We start from the raw sequence: 21,333 nt of genomic DNA on the forward strand, positions 1-21,333 counted from the left end.
CTTGTAACTTCATGACATAATTATTATATTAAAACTTATAATTTTCTTAACTTTACTTAATTATAATAATACCTTAACTTCTCAAAAAAAAAGCTGATAGGCATTAAAGTAAATCCATGATTTGGATCCTACCATTAACATTTTCTGTACTTGATTCAATCTTTCTATTCATTTTCATTTCTCATGTAGTTTTTCTGAGATTCAGTGTCTGCGTGTGTGATACTTGTTGACTATATTTTAGAATGACACGTAAGAATGTAGGATCAGGCACACCAAGCCATTTGTTCCAGGTTACCTAACAAATAACAGTGGCAAAGTTGCCACTTAAGAGTCCTAAGAGTCATAGTTTTATATCGCTGAACATAATCAGTACAAGGATGTGTCATAAAAATCAGGACATTAACAATGGAGTAAGCAAAGATGTCGAGCACTGAATGAAGAAGTGCTGGCAACTACTGAGAGAAGCAACTACAGAGTTCTGGGCGATGTTGGGAGTAGCCCAATAAGGAAGAACTAAGTCTGAGTCTTGATTGTACATTTTTATCTTTATAAAAGTAGATACACACTTCAAGATTCTACATTGTGCTTCCTATTTCTATAAAATTACGGACTGATAAAACAACAGAACTGTTTACATGAGGAGACACTGTATTCAGAGAATAATTGAACCTCACATTACATATTGTGTCTCAATACAAGTTGAAGAGCTGAATTCCTTTAGATACCAATAACCATTACAATTGTATCTGGCATTTTTTGATCCTACTGCACGTACTGGCTTTGGGGGAGCCTAGGCAGTTTGGATGCTCACCTTACTAAACCTAGATGGAGGTGGGTGGTCCTTGGACTTCCCACAGGTCAGGGAACCCTGATTGCTCTTCGAGCTGATGAGGGAGGGGGACTTGATCGGGAGAAGGGGAGAGAAATAGGAGGCAGTGGCGGGGAGGAGGCAGTGGCGGGGAGGAGGCAGAAATCTTTAATAAATAAATAAATTAAAAAAAAGAAAATTAAAACAATGCATTAATAAATATTTCTATAAAGCATGTATTTAGCATGATAATAATTTCACAAAAGTGAAAATATTGGTAGGCAAATATTGCATAAGATCAAAATTTGCATATGATTATTTTGGATATATTTTATATTATATGCACACATATATAGCCTTCCTGAATAATTAAAAATTTCATTAGTACAAGTTACAATCTCAATAATTAGGGAGTAAGGATATTGGTGAGTGAGTAATATACTAGACTGAAAGTAGATGGACAAAGTTGGTTCATAAAAACAATATAAAAACTGTCAGCGCAGCATGGTAACCACATTTGTAATTTCATCACTTAGTAGGTGGAGGCAGACAAGCACTGGGGTCTGCTAGCCAAACTATACAACTTAGGAGGTTCCAGGCTAGTGCAAGATCTTGTTTCAAAACTGAGATGTTTGAGGTTATTCTCTGGCTTTCATACATGAGCAGATACACAAATCAGACTCACAAACATCCAGAAAAAAAAGATATATATATATATATATATATATATATATATATATATATATATACAATTTTTAAAAGTGCAATAGAATATAATATTATACATAGATTTTATATACACATTTTAAGCATATATTTAATACATATGCATATATTTATATAGATAATTAAGTTCTAGATCTTTTAATAGATCACTATGTAAGCTAGCTTGCTGGCAAGGCTGATGATATATGTGTAAGCAGATATAGCATGTTAATTTCCCGGCAGCCCAGACACAAATAATCACACAGAATCTATATTAATTACAGCATTGTTTGCTGATGGTTCAGGAATATTTCTAGCTAGCTCTTACATCTTAAATCAACCCTTTTCTGTTCATCTTTGTATCACTATGAGATTGCGGCCAACCGGTAAGACTCTAGCATCTTTCTCCTTTGGCATCTACATGGTGTTTCCTTGACTATGCCTACTTTCTCTCTATATTTCTGTTTGGATTTCCTGTCTGGAGTTAGTCTGCAAAGCCATTGGCCTAAACAACTTTATTCATCAACCAATAAAATGATTACATATACAGAAGGACATTTCCCCTTTTTTGTCTAATTATAACGGAAGATTTTAACTTTAGCACAGTAAAATTGCATATAACAAAAGTATCAAGCAAGAACTACACTTATAATATTTTGTCTATTTGTATCTGGAAAGTTTCATATCTAATTTATCTTTTATCATAACTAAGAAAAACTATAACTAAAACAATCTGTCTTCAACTCCATCACATATTATATCCAGGAGGATATAATATTACTTAAGTAAACAGAAAGAGCACTGTAAGCAACTTCTAAAACTCTAGAATTGACAGAGACATCTCAGTGCCTGGACAGTCACCCAAAGTTTTTCTGTAGTGTTTTGGCATCCATATTACACCTACAGACCAATAGTATCCAGGAGACTTCAGGAAATTTGTAGATCTGTTCTGTCTTGTACTGTCAAAGTTCATCAGTTGTCTTTTTTCTGTGTCCTTCAAAATATTGGACAGTTTCTTTCATGAAGCAGAAACCCTGAAGGACCATCTTGTCCTTTGAAAAGTTCAGCAGTCACTTTTCTGTGGGACCTGCATGTCCATTTTATACAGCACGCCATTAAACTGTCCAGGAAAGAACAATTGCTTGCCCAAATGGCAAACCTTGTCACATTGAAGGCAAATTTCATAATGAGTTTCTTAATGCCCAACAAACTCTCTGAAGTAATTGGTGCTGCCAGAAGCAGACATGTCTCACTGTTGAGAAAAGTCTAAGTTCTTAAAAAAATTAAATGTCATATTGTATAGGTGTTTGAAGTATTAAAGATTATCTCTCTAAAATATATCTCTGTATATCCAGAAATCCTAAATAACATGACAAGTTTGAATATTATAAATGACTATTAATGTGTAATTTTTAATTATAAGTTACATTTTTAAATGAGCTGTATGAACATAAAACCTTAAACAAGAGTAGAAATACATATACACAGTGTAGAGAAAGATCTATACCAATATAAAGTATTCATCTTTCTATCATATCTCTTCTCCATTTTTAGTGATCAACTGTGACCATTTAACCATTTATAGTCAACCCCCTTTAAATGAAAACATTTATAAACAATCATTCTGTGAATTTGGGCATAGTTTTCTCCAAACTGCTTCTTGCTGTTTTCTGGGTGAAACAATTTTATGGTTCATGGAGACCTTTCAGGTGTTCTTGTACCATCAAACCACATTAGTCTAGAAGGAATCCACAGTTCTCATCCTCTGTGGAAACAAAAGCAGAACCTCTTTTCCAAAATAACATATCCTTAGACTCAAATTTTCAAGTCAAGATACCATTAAATAAATATATTGGTTTTATGACAGAAATCTGTCAGTAAATGGTTGATATGCAATGAAAAGAAGTGTTTATCCAGTGTTTGCTTAAATGAGACTTTATGCACTTCAACTAAACAGTTTAACAGTGTCCTTCAGACATTCCACACCTTACAGATTTCCCTAGTTCTTAGGGAGAACAGATGACAAATATTTTCTGCTTATTAACAGTTTTATTTGCCTTTTGTTTTCATCTTTACTACTGAGTCAGAAAAGGTTTTGTTCTTGTTTCAACTTTGATTTGTGAACCTCAGACAGTGCCTTCTATTTTATCATCAGCTGTATTTTCATTCAATGTCTCATTGTATGGAAATTCCCTAAAGTTTATTACAGTGCATTTGGTAAAACCATATAAAAGACTCCAGAGATATTCTTTTTCTCAAATCTTGTTTTTATAATAACTTTGTGGTCTGTAAATGCATGCTGAAGAGATCAAAGAGGGAAAATGAAACATTTTAGATGAAAAACTTTTAATAAATATGAAAAAATAAACTTTAGTGTAAACTACTTTTTGTAAGAATTAATAACCAGAGTAATCTTAAATCACCTCAGTCCCTATGATGCAGTGAATATTCTAAGCTTTCATCTAAACCAAAGAATAGGTTCTCTAACTTTGTTTGATTTTGAAGGAGAAATGTGAGGTCCAATTTTCTGTAATTACACTGCCTGAAACTCCTGTAAAATTGCCCAAACACATTTCATAATGCATACTGATCATTGGACCTACACTAATGCATGCAATGAGTTGCTGTGTGAAAGTCAGGTGCAAGATATATAACAAGAGCTTGGGTTGAATCTGGTTCTCTGTCCTACCTTACTTTAGTTTGTCTTAGAGAAAATTTTCATGGTTCTAACATCCACATTTCAGTAGAGTGAAGTTAGTGAAAATTTTAGCAATATTTTGGCTAGTTCCATTTATTAATGGCATTGGGATTTGGTTCTATGGTTTCAGACATATGGATACAAGTATACACTTGGTAATATCTGAGTCATTTGTAGTCTTTAACCAAAACTCTCACAAATACTTTCAGTTTGCTTCCTTGCATATTAATATAGGTCAAATTGACTGGTAGTATATAATTGTACACTTTACAGTGAGCTAATTATTAGAAAGGTCTCATAATTCTCTCAATAATTTGGGCTTGTGCTAGGTTGTTCTTCTTTGTTTCAGGTTGTTTATTTCCCCTCTTCCGCACTCATTAAAATGGAAAAACTTCAAGGTATAACATCAATGGGCAGTACTACTCTACTTGTACTTTCTACTTCAGGAAAATATTGTAGATCATGGGCAGAGAACAAAGTAGATTTAATTTGCTCCAGATAATGTATTAAAATGAAATTGATGAAAGATGCAAATATGTGATTAAGATTCAACTAATAGTGTTTAAAGAATTGTTTCATTGCTAACAGATCAACTCAATGACCCCAAGAAAAGAAGTATGACAATGTCTCCTTCAACAAGACTTGTGTCAGGTCAAAACAGTGCTACTTTGAATTCAAGGTCATCTCATAAAACACATGTTATGGCTGTTGTTTTTGATGCTCTATGTGGTGTAAGTTGAAAGCTTGATGTTTTTTTTATGGATTTTAGTTCCTTAGGCAAAGGCATAAGCATTTACTATCTTCTGAGTGCTTAAAAAAAGAAAGAAATGTATGATGGTTAATTTCAGCTGTGAATATAGTGAACTAAGAAATATAGGCACTTCTGAGACATCTGTGCGTGACTGTGTGTGTGTGTGTGTGTGTGTGTGTGTGTATTCAGGATATATGCAAATTTGATTGACTGAGGGGTAGCACCTTGCCTATGTGTAAGTTCTTGCCTATGTGTAAGTGTCCACATCCAATGACTGGAGTGTTGGGATGAATAAACAACAATAACAAAATGAGAAGACAATCTAAATGAGCACTGATATGGATTGTCTCTGCTTTTCAATGTACCAGATAAGAGCAAGCAGTCCCATTTGTATCATGCTGCAGCCTAGAGTTACTATTATGATCAAGCATTTTGTGCCATGAAAGACTTGATGTGGGAGGGTCTTCTGTTTTATGTTGATTTCATTGGTTAATAAAGGAACTGCCTTGGCCACTTGATAGGCCAGCCCTTAGGTTGGTGGAGTAGACAGAACAGAATGCTGGAGGAAGAGGGAAGTGAGGCAATTGCCATGCCTTTCCTCTCTGGGTCAGACACTATGGAGCCAGCCACCAGGTCAGACATGCTGAATCTTTCCTGGCAAGCCACCATCTTGTGGTGCTACACACATTAAGAGAAATGGGTTAACCAAGATGTGAGAATTAGCCAGTAAGAGGCTAGAGCTAATGGGACAGACAGTGTTTAGAAGAATACAATTTGTGTGTTGTTATTTCGGGTATAAAGCTAGCCAGTGGCCAGGAGCCGGGTGGCAAGAAGCGGCCAGCAGCTCCTTCTACAAAGACTGGCTATAATTGCAAAGATATGAGAAAAAACATCTTCCTACTGAAAGATGATTCTTTTTTGATTCATGTTTACAACATGATAAAAGTACCCAGTATATATTGTTTTGAATGAGATTTTCTAAAAAAAAAAAATAATAATAATAACTAAGCAGAGTCTTTTCTTCCACATTTTAATGAAATATTGGCTTTTATATAATCAATGAAGTTTTTTTCAAGGTGATAAATGTTTTCTACAATCGGAATATATAAATTTCTGCAATTATTTAATGCAAGGACTTTTTTTTTAGATTTTTTTTTTATTGAGAAAAGGAGAAAAAAAAAACAAGTTTCCACCTCTTCCCAGCCTCCCATTTCCCTCCCCCTCCTCCGCCCCTACGCCCCCTCCTCCCACCCTTCTCCCCCTCCCCCCACTCCTTTCCCCCTCCCTCTCCAGTCCAAAGAGCAGTCAGGGTTTTCTGCCCTGTGGTAAGACCTAGGACATCCCACCTCCGTCCATATCTAGGAAGGTGAACATCCAAACTGGCTGGGCTCCCACAAAGCCAGCACATTACATAGGATCAAACCCCCGTGCCATTGTCCTTGGCTTCTCATCAGCCCTCATAGTTCGCCATGTTCAGAGAGTCCAGTTTTATCCCATGCTTTTTCAGTCACAGTCCAGCTGGTCTTGGTGAGCTCTCAATAGATCAGCTCCACTGTCTCAGTGGGTGGGTGCATCCCTCGTGGTCCCGACTTCTTTGCTCATGTTCTCCCTCCTTCTGCTCCTCATTGGGACTTTGGGAGCTCAGTCCAGTGCTCCAGTGTGGGTCTCTGTCTCTATCTCTATCCATCACCAGATGAGGGTTCTATGATGATATGCAAGATATTCGTCAGTATTGCTCAAGGATAGGGTCATTTCAGGTTCCCTATTCTCAACTGCCCAAGGAACTAACTGGGGACCTCAGCTTGGGCACCTGGGAGCCCCTCTAGGGTCAGGTCTCTTGCCAACCCTAAAGTGGTTCCCTTAACTAAGAATTGTGGTTCCGTGCTCCTCTGTCCAACCTTCCTTTATCCCAATCCTCCTGCTTTCCCAAGGCCCGACCTCCTTCCTTTCTAACTTTTCTCTCCCCATCTCCCCTTACCCCCAACCCACCCCACCCCAAGATCCCAATTTTCTCCCCGGCAATTTTGTCTACTTCCCTTAGCCAAGAGGATAACTATATGTTTTTCACTAAGACACAAAGGCAACCTACTGACTGGGAGAAGATCTTCACCAACCCTGCAACAGACTGATCTCCAAAATATATAGAGAACTCAAGAAACTAGACTTTAAAATGCTAATTAACCCAATTCAAAAATGGGGTACTGAGCTGAACAGAGAATTCTCAACAGAAGAAGTTCAAATGGCCAAAAGACACTTAAGGTCATGCTCAACTTCCTTAGCAATCAGGGAAATGCAAATCAAAACAACTTTGAGATATCATCTTACACCTGTGAGAATGGCTAAAGTCAAAAACACCAACGATAACCTTTGCTGGAGAGGTTGTGGAGGAAGGGGTACCCTCATCCATTGCTGGTGGGAATGCAATCTTGTGCAACCACTATGGAAGTCAGTGTTTCGGTTTCTTAGGAAATTCGGGATCAACCTACCCCTGGACCCAGCAATACCACTCTTGGGAATATACCCAAGAAATGCCCTATCATATGACAAAAGCATTTGTTCAACTATGTTCATAGCAGTATTATTTGTAATAGCCAGAACCTGGAAACAACCTAGATGCCCTTCAATGGAAGAATGGATGAAGAAAGTATGGAATATCTACACATTAGAGTACTACTCAGCGGTAAAAAACAATGACTTCTCAAATTTTGCATGCAAATGGATGGAAATAGAAAACACTATCATGAGTGAGGTATCCCAGACCCAAAAAGATGAACATGGGATGTACTCACTCATAATTGGTTTCTAGCCATAAATAAGGGTCACGGAGTCTACAATTGGTGAACCTAAAGAAGCTAAGTAAGAAGGGGAACCCAAGGAAATGCAAGGACTTAAAATTGTTTTTTTCTAAAAATGTGTTGATGATACTAAATACTAATTATGTTACATTGAAACTCTTATTATTATATGTATAAATAAATCAACAACATGGTGTTCACAATTAACTCATTCATTTCAAAAATAACTATAAATTCATTTCCCAACTTTACATAATACAATGAATGAAGTTCTAAGATGTAAGCTTTTTTCCAGAGCCAGATGCTTTTACTGCAAAATTCTACCAGTTTTGAAAAAGAGTTAATTCCAATTCTTTTCAAATTACTCCACAAAATAGGCACAGACAAAACATTGTACAACAATTTTTACAGTTATTTTGTAAAAGTACATTTAATAAAAATTCAGAGTCAGATATTGGGATTCCACCTGAGGACCAGGAAAGCAAAACAGACAGTCACTGGCTCTTAGCTCTATTTTGGTCCAAAATGGTGATCCTGCCTCCAGGAATCTCAGGATGAGACTGAGCCTGAAAGCTGTCTTTTTCATTTCATAATGCTCTCTTGTTATGGGATTAAAGGCACGTGCCACTAGCACCTGGTTCCTATGGCAAGCTAATGTGGCTAATTAGATTAAAGATGTGTGTGTTATTGCTGCCTGGTCTGTAAGGCTGGCTAGTGTGGCTGTTTTACTTTTCTGACCCTCAGGCAAGCTTTATTTATTAAAATACAAATGAAATGCCACTACAATTATGATACCAAAATTAGAATTTATAGTAATATGTGCAGCGGGGCTGCATCCCCAGCACCCCGGCCGCCTCTCTAGCTTATGTCACGAAATAACAACACACAAACTCTATTCATTTAAACACTGCTTGGCCCATTACTATCTAGTCTCTTCTAGGCTAATTCTCACATATTAATTTAGCCCATTTCTAATCATCTGTGTAGCACCAGTCTTACCGGGAAGATTCTAGCCTATGTCCATCCTGGGTTGGAGCTTCATCGCATGTGTCTCAGAGAACAGAGTTATCACATCTACCTGGGGGAGAGGAGCATGGCGTCTCTGCTCCAGAGAGCAGAGCTGTCGAGTCTGAGCTCACTTCCTCTTCCTCCCAGCATTCTGTTCTGTTTACTCCTCCCACCTATGTTTTAACCTATGAGGCCAAGCAGTTTCTTTATTACTTAACCAATGACCTTCCTCCATCAAGAATTATAGGCCAATTTCCCCTATGAATATACAGACAAAAATTCTCAATTAAACAGTTGCAAACCAAATCCAAGCATAAATAAAAAAATATCTTCTGCCATGATCAAGAAGATTTCATCCCCAAAATTCAGGGATGGGTTATCACAGAAACTGATGAATGTCATACACCATATAAACATAATGAAAGGCTAAAACCACATGATTATATCATTAGATGCACAAAAAGACCTTTAACAAATTCCAAAATCCAACACTACTTCATTATAAAAGTCTTGGAGACATTAGGTATACAAGGGACATACCTCAACATAATAAAGGCAAATTGCAGCAAACACATATTCAACATTAACTTTCATGGACAAGAATTTCAGATCCTTCCTCCTAAAATCAGAAATGAAACATAAGTGATCATTTTCTCCATCTATATGTAGTATAGCACTTGAAGTCTTAGCAAGAACAGTATGACAAGCTGAAGAAGATCAAGGGAACACAAATTGGAAAGGAAAAAGTAAAATTATCATTACTTGCAAAGGTAAGTGACCCTGAAAACTTTACTAGGGAAGTCCTACCGCTCATAAACACTTTCAGTAAAAAATTAGTTGCCCTCCTATATAAAAATGGCAAATGAACTGTAAAAGGGATCAGGGAAACAACACCTTTTCCAATAGTGTCAAATAATATAAAATGTTCATGGTATAACTCTAACCAAGCAAATGAAAGACCTATATGCTAAAAATATAAGACATTAAATAAAGAAATTGAAAACAATATCAAAAGATGGAAAGTCCTCCCATGCTCATATATTGGTAGGATTAACAAAGCATAAATGGCAATCCTATCATAGGAAATAGCCATAAGCAATATAATCTCAAGCAACAGTCCAACTCTATTTTCTTTTTAAAATTTTTATTTTATATATTTATTTATTAAAAAATTTCCCGCCCACTCGCCCAAATTTCTCTCCCCCTTGCTCTCCAGTCCTAAGAGGAGTCAGGTTGCCCTGCTTTGTGGGAAGTCCAAGGCCTCCCTCTCATCCTAGGAAGGTGTGTGTCCAAACAGATTAGGCTCCCAAAAAGCCAGTACATGCAGTAGATTCAAAATCCCGTGTCATTATCATTGACTTCTCAGTCCGCCCTCATTGTCAGCTACATTTAGAGAGTCTGGTTTGATCACATGCTCATTCAGTCCCAGTCCAGCTGGCCTTGGTAAGCTCCCATTAGATAAGTCCCACCATCTCCCTGGGTGGACGCACCCCTAGCGGTCCTGACTTCCTTGCTCATGTTCTCCATCCTTCTGTTCTTCGTCTGGGCCTTGGGGGCTCAGTCCAGTGCTCCAATGTGGATCTCTGTCTCTATCTCCATCAATCACCAGATGAAGGTTCTATAGTGATATGCAAGATACTCATCAGTGTGGCTATGGGAGAAGGCCAGTTCAGGCACCCCATCCTCTGCTGCCCATGTACCTAGCTGGGGAAATCCCTGTGGACACCTGAGAACCCCTCTAGAGCCAAGTCTCTTGCCAATGCTGAAATGGCTCTCTTAGTTAAGAGATCTTCTTCCCTGCTCCCATATCCACCCTTCCTCCATCTCAACCATCCCATTCCCCCAAGCTCTCCCCAATCCTCCCCTTCTCCCTTCTCTCTCCCCATCTCCCCTTCCTCCCAACCCATTACCACCCTCATCCTCCCAACATTTGCCTGGCAATCTTGTCTACTTCTAATATCCAGGAGGATAAATATATGTTTTTCTTTGGGTTCACCTTCTTTTTTTTTTATTTTTTTTTAATTTATTTATTTATTAAAGATTTCTGTCTCTTCCCAGCCACCGCCTCCCATTTCCCTCCCCCTCCACTAATTAAGTCCCCCCCCCTCAGCCCGAAAAGCAATCAGGGTTCCCTGTCCTGTGGGAAGTCCAAGGAACCCCCCACCTCCATCCAGGTCTAGTAAGTTGAGAGTCCAAACTGCCTAGGCTCCCACAAAGCCAGTATGTGCAGTAGGATCAGAAACCCAGTGCCATTGTTCTTGAGTTCTCAGTAGTCCTCATTGTCCGTTATGTTCAGAGAGTCCGGTTTTATCCCAGGCTTTTCCAGACCCAGGCCAGCTGGTCTTGGTGAGTTCCCAGTAGAACATCCCCATTGTCTCAGTGTGTGGGTGCACCCCTCATGGTCCTGAGTTCCTTGCTCGTGCTCTCTCTCCTTCTGCTCCTGATTTGGACCTTGAGAATTCAGTCCTGTGCTCCAATGTGGGTCTCTGTCTCTGTCTCCTTTCATCGCTTGCTGAAGGTTAATATTCAGGAGGATGCCTATATGTTTTTCTTTGGGTTCTCCTTATTTAGCTTCTCTAGGATCACTAATTATAGGCTCAATGTCCTTGTTTTATGGCTAGAAACCAAATATGAGTGAGTACATCCCATGTTCCTCTTTTTGTGTCTGGCTTACCTCACTCAGGATAGTGTTTTCTATTTCCATCCATTTGTATGCAAAATTCAAGAAGTCCTTGTTTCTTACTGCTGAATAATACTCTAATATGTATATATTCCATACTTTCTTCATCCATTCTTCCATTGAAGGGCATTTAGGTTGTTTCCAGGTTCTGGCTATGACAAACAATGCTGCTATGAACATAGTAGAGCATATACTTTTGTTGTATGATAAGGCCTCTCTTGGGTATATTCCCAAGAGTGGTATTGCGGGGTCCAGGGGTAAGTTGATCCCAAATTTCCTGAGAAACCGCCACACTGCTTTCCAAAGTGGTTGCACAAGTTTGCATTCCCACCAGCAATGGGTGAGTGTACCCCTTTCTCCACAACCTCTCCAACAAAGGCTATCATTGGTGTTTTTGATTTTCGCCATTCTGACAGGTGTAAGATGGTATCTTAAAGTTGTCTTGATTTGCATTTCCCTGATCGCTAAGGAAGTTGAGCATGACCTTAAGTGTCTTTTGGCCATTTGAAGTTCTTCTGTTGAGAATTCTCTGTTCAGCTCAATGCCCCATTTTATAATTGGGTTGGTTAGCCTTTTACAGTCTAGTTTCTTGAGTTCTTTATATATTTTGGAGATCAGACCTTTGTCAGTTGTGGGGTTGGTGAAGATCTTCTCCCAGTTAGTGGGTTGCCTTTGTGTCTTAGCGACAGTGTCCTTTGCTTTACAGAAGCTTCTCAGTCTCAGGAGGTCCCATTTATTCAATGAGGTCCTTAATGTCTGTGCTGCTGGGGTTGTATGTAAGAAGTGGTCTCCTGTGTCCATGTGTTGTAGAGTACTTCCCACTTTCTCTTCTATCAGGTTTAGTGTGTTCAGACTGATATTGAGGTCTTTAATCCATTTGGACTTGAGTTTTGTGCATGGTGATAGATATGGATCTATTTTCATTCTTCTACAGGTTGACATCCAGTTTTGCCAGCACAATTTGTTGAAGATGCTCTCTTTTTTCCATTGTATACTTTTAGCTCCTTTATCAAAAATCAGGTGTTCATAGGTTTGTGGGTTAATGTCAGGGTCTTCTATTCGATTCCATTGGTCGACTTCTCTGTTTTTATGCCAATACCAAGCTGTTTTCAATACTGTAGCTCTGTATGGGTTCACCATCTTATTTAGCTTCTCTAGGATCACAAACTAAGATGTAAGTTTAAAGCTCCACGTTTCTACACTAAAAAACAAGGAAAAAAAAACAAGAAAACTAAAGAGATTTTATACTAGAAACTTAATAGCACACTTGAAAGTCCTAGAACAAAAAGAGGTAATCATATTCAAGAAGAATATACTGTAAGAAATAATCAAATTCAAGATGAAATCAATAAAATAGAAACAAACAGAACAATAGAAAAATGAAACAAAGAGTTGGTTCTTTGAGAAAAATCTAGAAAATAGACAGACTCTTATGCAAGCTAACTAAAAGGTGTAGAGATATTCCAAATTATCAAAATCAGAAATGGAAATTTGGTTATTTGAGAAAATCAACAACTGATAAACTTTTAGCTAATTTACCCAAAATACAAAGGGGAAAGATCTGAATTAATGAAATTAGTTATGAAAACGTAGATATAACAACAGATAACTAGGAAATCCAGAGAATCATGAGAATATTCCTTAACAAATGCCTGGCAATGGTGGTAAATGCCTTTAATCCCAGCACTTGGGAGGAAGAGGCAAACAGATTTCTGTGAGTTCAAGGCCAGCCAAATCTACAGAGTAAGTTTCAGGAAAGCTAGGGCTGTTACAGAGAGAAACCTTATTTCGCAAAACAAAAGAAAACAAAAATAAATCTACACTCTAAAAAAATGGAAAATCTAAAAGAAACTGATATTTTCCTTTATAGGTATCACTTACTAAAGTTAAACCAGGACAAGATAAACAATATAAATTGACCTATAACCCTCACTGAAATAGAAGCAGTCAAAAAAAAAATCTCCCCTGCCCTGGAAAAAACTCTCAGTGTCAGGCAGATTAACCACAGAATTTTACCGAACTTCCAAAGAAGAGTTAATGCCATTATTCTTCAAATTATCCAACAAAATAAAAAGGGATGTATAGCAAAGTATCTTTGTATCTGGATTTGAAAGAAATGTTTGCACAATTTGAAGAGTCTTGAGCTAGCATGTTTGTGGTGAGCTTCACACATTAATAGTGGGAATACATCAACATCACACATTAATAGTGGGAAATATCAACATCCCATTCTCACCAATGGACTGATCTCTAGACAGAAATCAAACAGATAAATAATAGATGCAAAAACACTCAATAAAATACTTGCAAACAAAATCTAAATACACATCAAATTGATCATTCACCCTGGTAATGTTGGCTCCATCCCAGAGATGTAGAAAGGGTTCAAAACATGAAAATCTTTCAGTGTAAACAAACTGAAAGAAACAGACATAATCGCTTTTAAATGCTGAGAAGACCTTTGATAAAATCTAACAACCATTCATGATAAAAGTCTTAGAGAGATCAGGGTTACAAAGGACAAACCTCAGACCCAGAGAAGCTAAGTAACAAGAAAGACTCAAAGTGGGGATGCATGGATCTCTCTGAGAAGGGGAAATAGAATAGATATTATAGGTAGGAACACCTTGGGGACACGCTAGGAACCTAGGGCATTGGAATCTCTGAGTTATCTACAAGGGTGACCATATCTAAAGTAAAGTTTCCTTTACTGGTCATCTCCTGTAACCAGATAAGAATTCCAGTGAAGCAACTGGGATACCAACCAAGCCAAAAAACTGTAGACCTACAAGTTTTCCTGCCTACAAGATGTATTGGGGAAAAAGTGGTGCAGAAATTATGGTTTTAGCCTACCAATGACTGATTCAGCTTGAGATAGGAGCAAGCCACTAAAGGGACACCAATCCTTGACACTGCCAGGAGGGCCGGGAAACCAGAGGCTGGATAGCTCAGAGACATAAGATAGAGCCAAATAAGACTGGAAAAAATGTCAATGAAATTCCTAACAATATTCTACATAGGTTGGTGGCTAGTCCAATTGCCATAGGAAATGCTTTTTATTCAGCAAGTGATGGTAATAGAAGTACATATCCATAGATAAACATAAGGCAGAGCTCAGGGGAGCCTTTGCAAAAGGGTCATGAAGGGCTATAAGAGCAAGAAGGTCTTGACTACACAAGAAAACCCACCAAACCAGCTAACTCGGGCTCACAGGGGCTTAACGAGACTGAACTGGCAACCAGAGAGCCTGTATAGATCTGACCTAGGCCCTCTTCATATATGTTATTGTTGGGTAGCTTGTTTTTCTTCTGAGACTCCTAAAAGTTGGAGTAAGGGCTGTCTCTGACTCTTTTGTCTTCTTTGGGAACTTTTTTCCTCACACTGCGTTGTTGAGTCAAGCCTTACTACCAGGGAGGTGATTAGTCTTACTGCAACTTTATATGCCATGCTTGGTTGATAGCCAACACAGTGTGATGGAAGAACATACCAATGTGTTATCCAATACCAAATGATTATCCCTGAAAACATATATACACATAGCATTATACAGAATGAGAAGGTTATATTTAGGAATATCAATGCATAAAGATATAGCTGATATAAATATACATTGGCAGATATAGATAAACACATGCAATAATAATGAAAAAGGAGTTCATGATTTTGAAAGATTGAAAGGAAGGGCATATGGTAGTGTTTAGATGCAGGACAGGGGAGAGAGGAATGCTGTAATTATATTAGACTCTCAAAATAAAATTTAAAAAATGTGAACATGTCAGAATGTCCTCTCTAAGTCTCATTTAGATTGCTTCTTTATTCATATTCTCCTCACAAATAACTCACCCTTTCAAAAATGTTTGTATTTATATTTCAAAATACATTATTTAAGTTGATACAATTCACAGTAGGTTGATCAGACACTAAGGAAACAAACTTTGTTTTTGTGTAATGTGATTAGTGTGTTATGGTATTATTGCATATTATCTGTGACAAGAAATGCCTTCTTTAAAGAGAAAATATCTTGTATAGCATTTTGTAAAAGTTTTCACTAAGAAAATAATTTTGTTTTACAAATGAAGGAAAAAATTTATGATCAATTGATGATTCAAATTTCTTAGCATATATAGTGATTAGCACTTATGGGAAAATAAATGTATCTTTTAGCTTTACTTTCATATTAAACATGTTAATGAATCCAACACTGATGAGCAAAATCTGAAATTTTAATTTGGCTTTATCTGACCCATAGCTCAGTAAAAATCCATTAGGTTTCATATTTCTGGTTTTCAAAATTGACATTTCTATTGATAGTACTGTAATTTGGTTAAGTGATTTTTACAGTTTCTTCTTCATTTTCATTGTTTTAAACTCTTAAAATGAATCTGATTTAAATATAGGAAAACTACATTAATTGTCATGAACTGATCATATACTTGTATACCGGAAAATCTATATTTCCTTGTGGCTATAATGAATATCTAAGTAAAATTCTGTATAATTATTCTAGGCAGTGGATATTTCTGGTTTCTGGAGGGATTATATTTTGTACAGTGGAAAGAATATTGTCTCTTCTCCTATACATCCTCTATTTTACATTCCATCTAGAATATATATTACATATGCTGTTTGAGTAAGTAAATAACATACTTGAAATCTTAATTTTATTATCTGGGACAAAGAGAAAGGAGAAAGACATGGAGGGAGAGAGAGAACTTAAAAGAGAGTAATCTTCCTACAACATATTCATTGCTATAGTACTACCTTTTGCTCATTTAGACCTGCTGTAGTCAAGCTGATCTCCCATTCTGTCTGGTCATTCAAGACTTTCTCAGAAGCCCGAGTTTAAAGACAAGAAAACATTAGTTCTATGCCCTTGTCCAGAGGTTAATCTGGTAAGGTCTGGCTTGGTGCTGGAGACAGGGTCTCAAAGAAGTTAGGGTTGTGGCTCCTGGGAACTTGACTCAGACTCCTGGCTCAGGTGATCAGTTTTAAGGCAGCTGTGTCTGAGGTATTCTGTGCTCATCCCAACGTTGCTTCATTACCTTTCTGCTGACTTTGTACCATGTTTCCCCCTCAGATAGCACTTAATAAACTTGATCAGCATAAGTTCTCAACTCATGCAAACCTTCCTGGTAGAAGCTTTCCTGTCTTCTTTATTTTCTCATATTCTGCCATCCCTGCCTCCATACTTCAACATTCAGATCCTTTATTGCTATGGGTTCTGCACAGAACAGTAAACTGAGTTGTCTCCAATCTGAGGCAAGCCCTAAAATGCAAAGCTACCTCCTGTGTCTGAGTCAGCTTGGTTATTTGTTTATTTTTGAGTGCCAGTGTCATATGGCCATGAGTGGCTCCAGACTCTGTGTGGAGGAGGACGACCTTGTACCCCTGCTGCTGGTGGATGCTTTTCTAGGTTCCAGAGTCCACTTTCCTGCTTACTCAGAGAAAGTAAGGGCATAACATTTTCAGTCAAACTGCCCTGACCACTTTTGTCCCCACATTCAACTAGCTCCCCAAATTTATTTCAGTGTTTCTGCCAAGCTCTGCTTATTCCTCTCTATAAAATAGCTACTAAATCAGAGATGACAATTTATGAGCAAATTTAGTAGTGCTGAATAAGCTTTTGTTTTTAGCAAGAGAATCCTTAATGGTATGCATTTTGACTTGATCCCAAACTTTAAAAATCCTGTTAAAGTCTCCTTAATGTGTACACTGATGGATGTGATTCTTGTTGATACAAGTTGTTCTTTTTTAGGAAAAGTTACAGTTTATAAATGCTGTTTCTTGACACTTGTATACTTTCCCAGTCCTTAGATGGCAATTGACTTTCTTGATGGGGGAAAATCTTTCATACAACTTTTCAAGCACCAAAGTTCCCTTCCAAATGGTCTAGCCATATGTAACACCGAGAGGAAATGGGTGGCATTTGGTGTCAGGTAATAAAGAATGAAAAGGAGTTATTAATAAAGAAGAGGAGGGAAGACTCCTTTTGTATATCTGCAGCTAAATCTGGACTTTAGGGCCGTCAGATATGTCAGCCTTATTTTCTGAGTCCTGTCTCTCTTCACGGCCAATGAAAAGAACGAAGCTGGGGAAGAAGCCTTCAGTAAATATGTCACAGTGCACGGAGTTTGACCTAAAAGAAGTGGGGTTTTCTTGTTTCTCCCTATCAGTCATGTCTTGATTGGAAAACTACATTTCAATAAAGTTTCTGAGGGATGGTGTATAATTATGAGAAAATAACCTGAAGATTTACACTGCTTTTAAAACAGTCGCTTGACAAATTGTGGTAAGCCAAGGTGTCAGTTTAAGATGGATGTTTATGAGAAATGTTCAAATGCATTATATGAATGGAGAATTCATCCTCCCACCATGAACATTTTCTAGCACTGAACTTTGCTCTTCTTCTCCTATCCTGACAAAGCAAAAAAAAAAAGAGTTTATATGAATCAATAGCAGTCTGTTGAAGTCCATAGTTTCATTTTAAGAGATTCTTCAATTTTAGAAAAATAAATATCCTAAAATATAAAATTTTATATCATCCCTTGATTCCTATTATGAATTTTATGCTTTACATACAGATATTTTATACATCCTTGAATCTCAGTAATTTTAGTGTAGCAATTTTAGAGCATTAATATTGTCACTTTAGGGCAGTATTTTTTAAACTGAGAATAGTAATTTACATCTAAACAACAACACTTTCCTGAATATCGTAACACTTACCTCATATCACCAACCTAACTTTTTTGCAGAGGGAGATATGATAGGTGTTTCTCATATTAAATATAACTTTTCCAATCCACCTTAAGTGTTAAGAAACAATCTCCATGGCAACTGAAATCCTCAAACATCTGATAATTAAAACAGGATATTTTTTGTCTATAGTGACTATAAAGTGTACTGAGATGTCAGTAATTTAACTATGCCAGACTTTAAATTACTTGGAATCTTGTATCAAGTATATCACCAGGGCCTGACAGGGCTATTGCATGCATTTACAATATGCAGAGACAAAAGCAATCCTCTGCTAGTTATGAACCACAACACACTCACAAATAGTCTGAAAAAGTGGCAAACATTAACTTTTCAGAAAAAAAAATATAATGCTGGAGTCAGACATTTTCAATTTCAGTCTTAAAAGTGAAATACTTGTTACACAATGCTACCTCCTTTCTAGAGTTTCCCTGAGACCAGTGTGTGTGCAATATGTGCAGAGAGTGTGAACGTTTGTTGGAAACAAAGGGATTGGGCAAAGCAAAGCTTCTTACATATTTGACAAATCCTGATGGAAGCAGAAATGGTCACTGACAAAGTGTAGAACAACAGTTCCTTATGTCATTCCAATCTGACACTCCTTTAGGAAACAGTACTTCAGTAAACAATAAATTCTAGAATTATCTTTACCTTGGTCACTCCAACTATTTCAACTCAATTTTAAAGGCTCCAGAAGCCATTTAGAATGACAGAAGACCAACTACCAGCACTAGAGAGATGGTTCAATAATTAAGAGCACTTGGGTATCCAGGGAGGGGCAAGCTAGACTGCTCAGATTACAGGGATGTTAGTTTGTTGTGCCATAGCAGTAAGATATTTTTCTCCATTATCCTGCAAATTATCAAAGACAGAGAAGAGGAAATCCTAGCAGAGATTCAGTGTGGATTCAGAGCTAACAAGAGCACAACTGATCAGATCTTCACTTTGAGGAAACTGGCAGAAAAATACGAAGAATTTAGAAAAGACTTATATGTCTGTTCCATCGATTTCAGGAAGGCATTCGGTAGCATTTGGAGGAAAAAATGTTGGGAAATAATAAGGGTCTGCAGGTACCCAGAGAAAATCACAAGAATACTAGAAAATGCCTGTAAAGATACATTTGCATCAGTCAAAGTCTATGGAGAATTAAGTGATTAGTTTAAGACAATCGTAGAAGTGTTTCAGAAATGCATCCTCTCAAAACTACTCTCTAACACATTCCTGGAATTAATAATAGCAACAGCCGTGGAGGAAGAGGAGATAGGTGTGCAGATAGGTGGTGTGTGAATCAATAGCTTGCATTTGACCAATGATACAGCATTGCTTAATGAAAGTACAAATGGGTTGCAGGCCATGGTAAATAGTGCGGTGGAAGTCAGTGAAAACCTTGGTATGAAAGCAAACATTGAGAAGACTGAGATACCACACTTGGGAAGGGTGCACAAAATTTTTATCATTGTAAGAAAGAATTAGAACCTCAAGCAAACAGTCAACTTTGTCTACCAGGAAGGAAACCTCAGTTCAAAGGAGGGAACTATTTCATACATTAAGAGGTGGATAGGGAAAGTGAGGGCTGCATTCCAGGCACTAGGAAAGGTTTGGTCAGCAAGAGCCATAATGACAACAACCAAATTACAAGTATATGGGACACTTGCCTTGAGCTGTCTTCTTTACCACTCTGAAACCTGGAAAATGAGCATTCCTCAGAACAGCGGCTTGATGTGTTTGAGATTACATGTCTCAGGAGGATTCTAGCCATCACACGAAGAGATAGACATGCAGTAATATCATTAAGAAGCATCTCCGTTTAAAGAAAGAAGTAAACTACATGATATGGCAACAGTGCTTGAGGTTTTTGGCCATGTTATAAGAATGAATGACAGCAGATACCCAAAGATAGCACTGCTTGGATGAGTACATGGGATAAGGAGTACATGGGATAAGCTCCACCTCCCCCCCAACAAAACACTGGATAGACAGCATAAAGGAAAGTGTGAAACTATGGGTATGACAATAACACAAGCATCTAGGACTGCCCAGTATAGGAATGCTGGAGAACGGCCATAAATAGGCCACCATGCACGCTTAAGCATTGCTGGGGCAGAAATGATGATAAATGATGGGTATCTAAGGGATCACAAAAAGTGTTACTCCAGCTCCCATGGACCTGCCACTCCCTCTTGGACTCCTAGAGCACTCAAAATTATACATCCCCTCAACAGACACACGTACCCATATTTCAAATTTAAAAAGAAATATTTCAAATAAGCCATGGTGGTCAAGGACACAAGAAGCAAGTCCACAGGAACAACTGCCTTGGACTCATGAATGCCCACACAGTTTGGACTGCCAGGCAGGGACCCTGATGGGGTGAATCCAGGGGCACTATCTATGTGTAAGAGTAGTATAGCTTTGTTTACTTGTGGGACTCCTAGCAGTGGGAGGAGGGGCTGTCTTTGATTCTTTTGCTTCTTTTGGGAAACTATTCCTCATACTGAGTTGCCTTGCTCAGCCTCATACAAAGGGAGAAGCTTAGCCCTAAAGCAACTTGATATGCCATGCTTTGTTGATACTCATGGTAGGTCTGCCAATTTCTGAACAGAAAGAGAGGAGGACTGGATTAGGGGTAGCAGAGAGGAGGTGGGGGAGAGAAAGGAGGGGAAACTGTAGTCAGGATATAAAATAAATGAATAAATTTAATTAATAAAAATATTTTTTTTAATTTATTTATTTATTAAGGATTTCTGCCTCGTCCCCACAACCGCTTCCCATTTCCCTCCCCCTCCCCCGATCAAGTCCCCCCCCCTCATCTGCTTGAAGAGCAATCAGGGTTCCCTGACCTGTGGGAAGCCCAAGGACTGCCCACCTCTATCCAGGTCTCATAAGGTGAGCATTCAAACTGCCTAGGCTCCCACAAAGCCAGTACGTGCAGTAGGATCAAAAACCCACTGCAATTGTTCTTGAATTCTCAGTATTCCTCATTGTCCGCTATGTTCAGCTAGTCCGGATTTATCCCATGCTTTTTCAGACCTAGGTTCTGCAGAAGCTAAGAGACCATGGATGCAAACCCAAACTACTATACCCAGCCAAGCTATCGTTCACTATCAACGGAGAAAACAAGACATTCCAGGA

This window comes from Microtus oregoni, unplaced genomic scaffold, assembly GCF_018167655.1.
Source record: "Microtus oregoni isolate MIOR12 unplaced genomic scaffold, Mior012 000082F_ref0000272, whole genome shotgun sequence".
Taxonomy (NCBI): Eukaryota; Metazoa; Chordata; class Mammalia; order Rodentia; family Cricetidae; genus Microtus; species Microtus oregoni.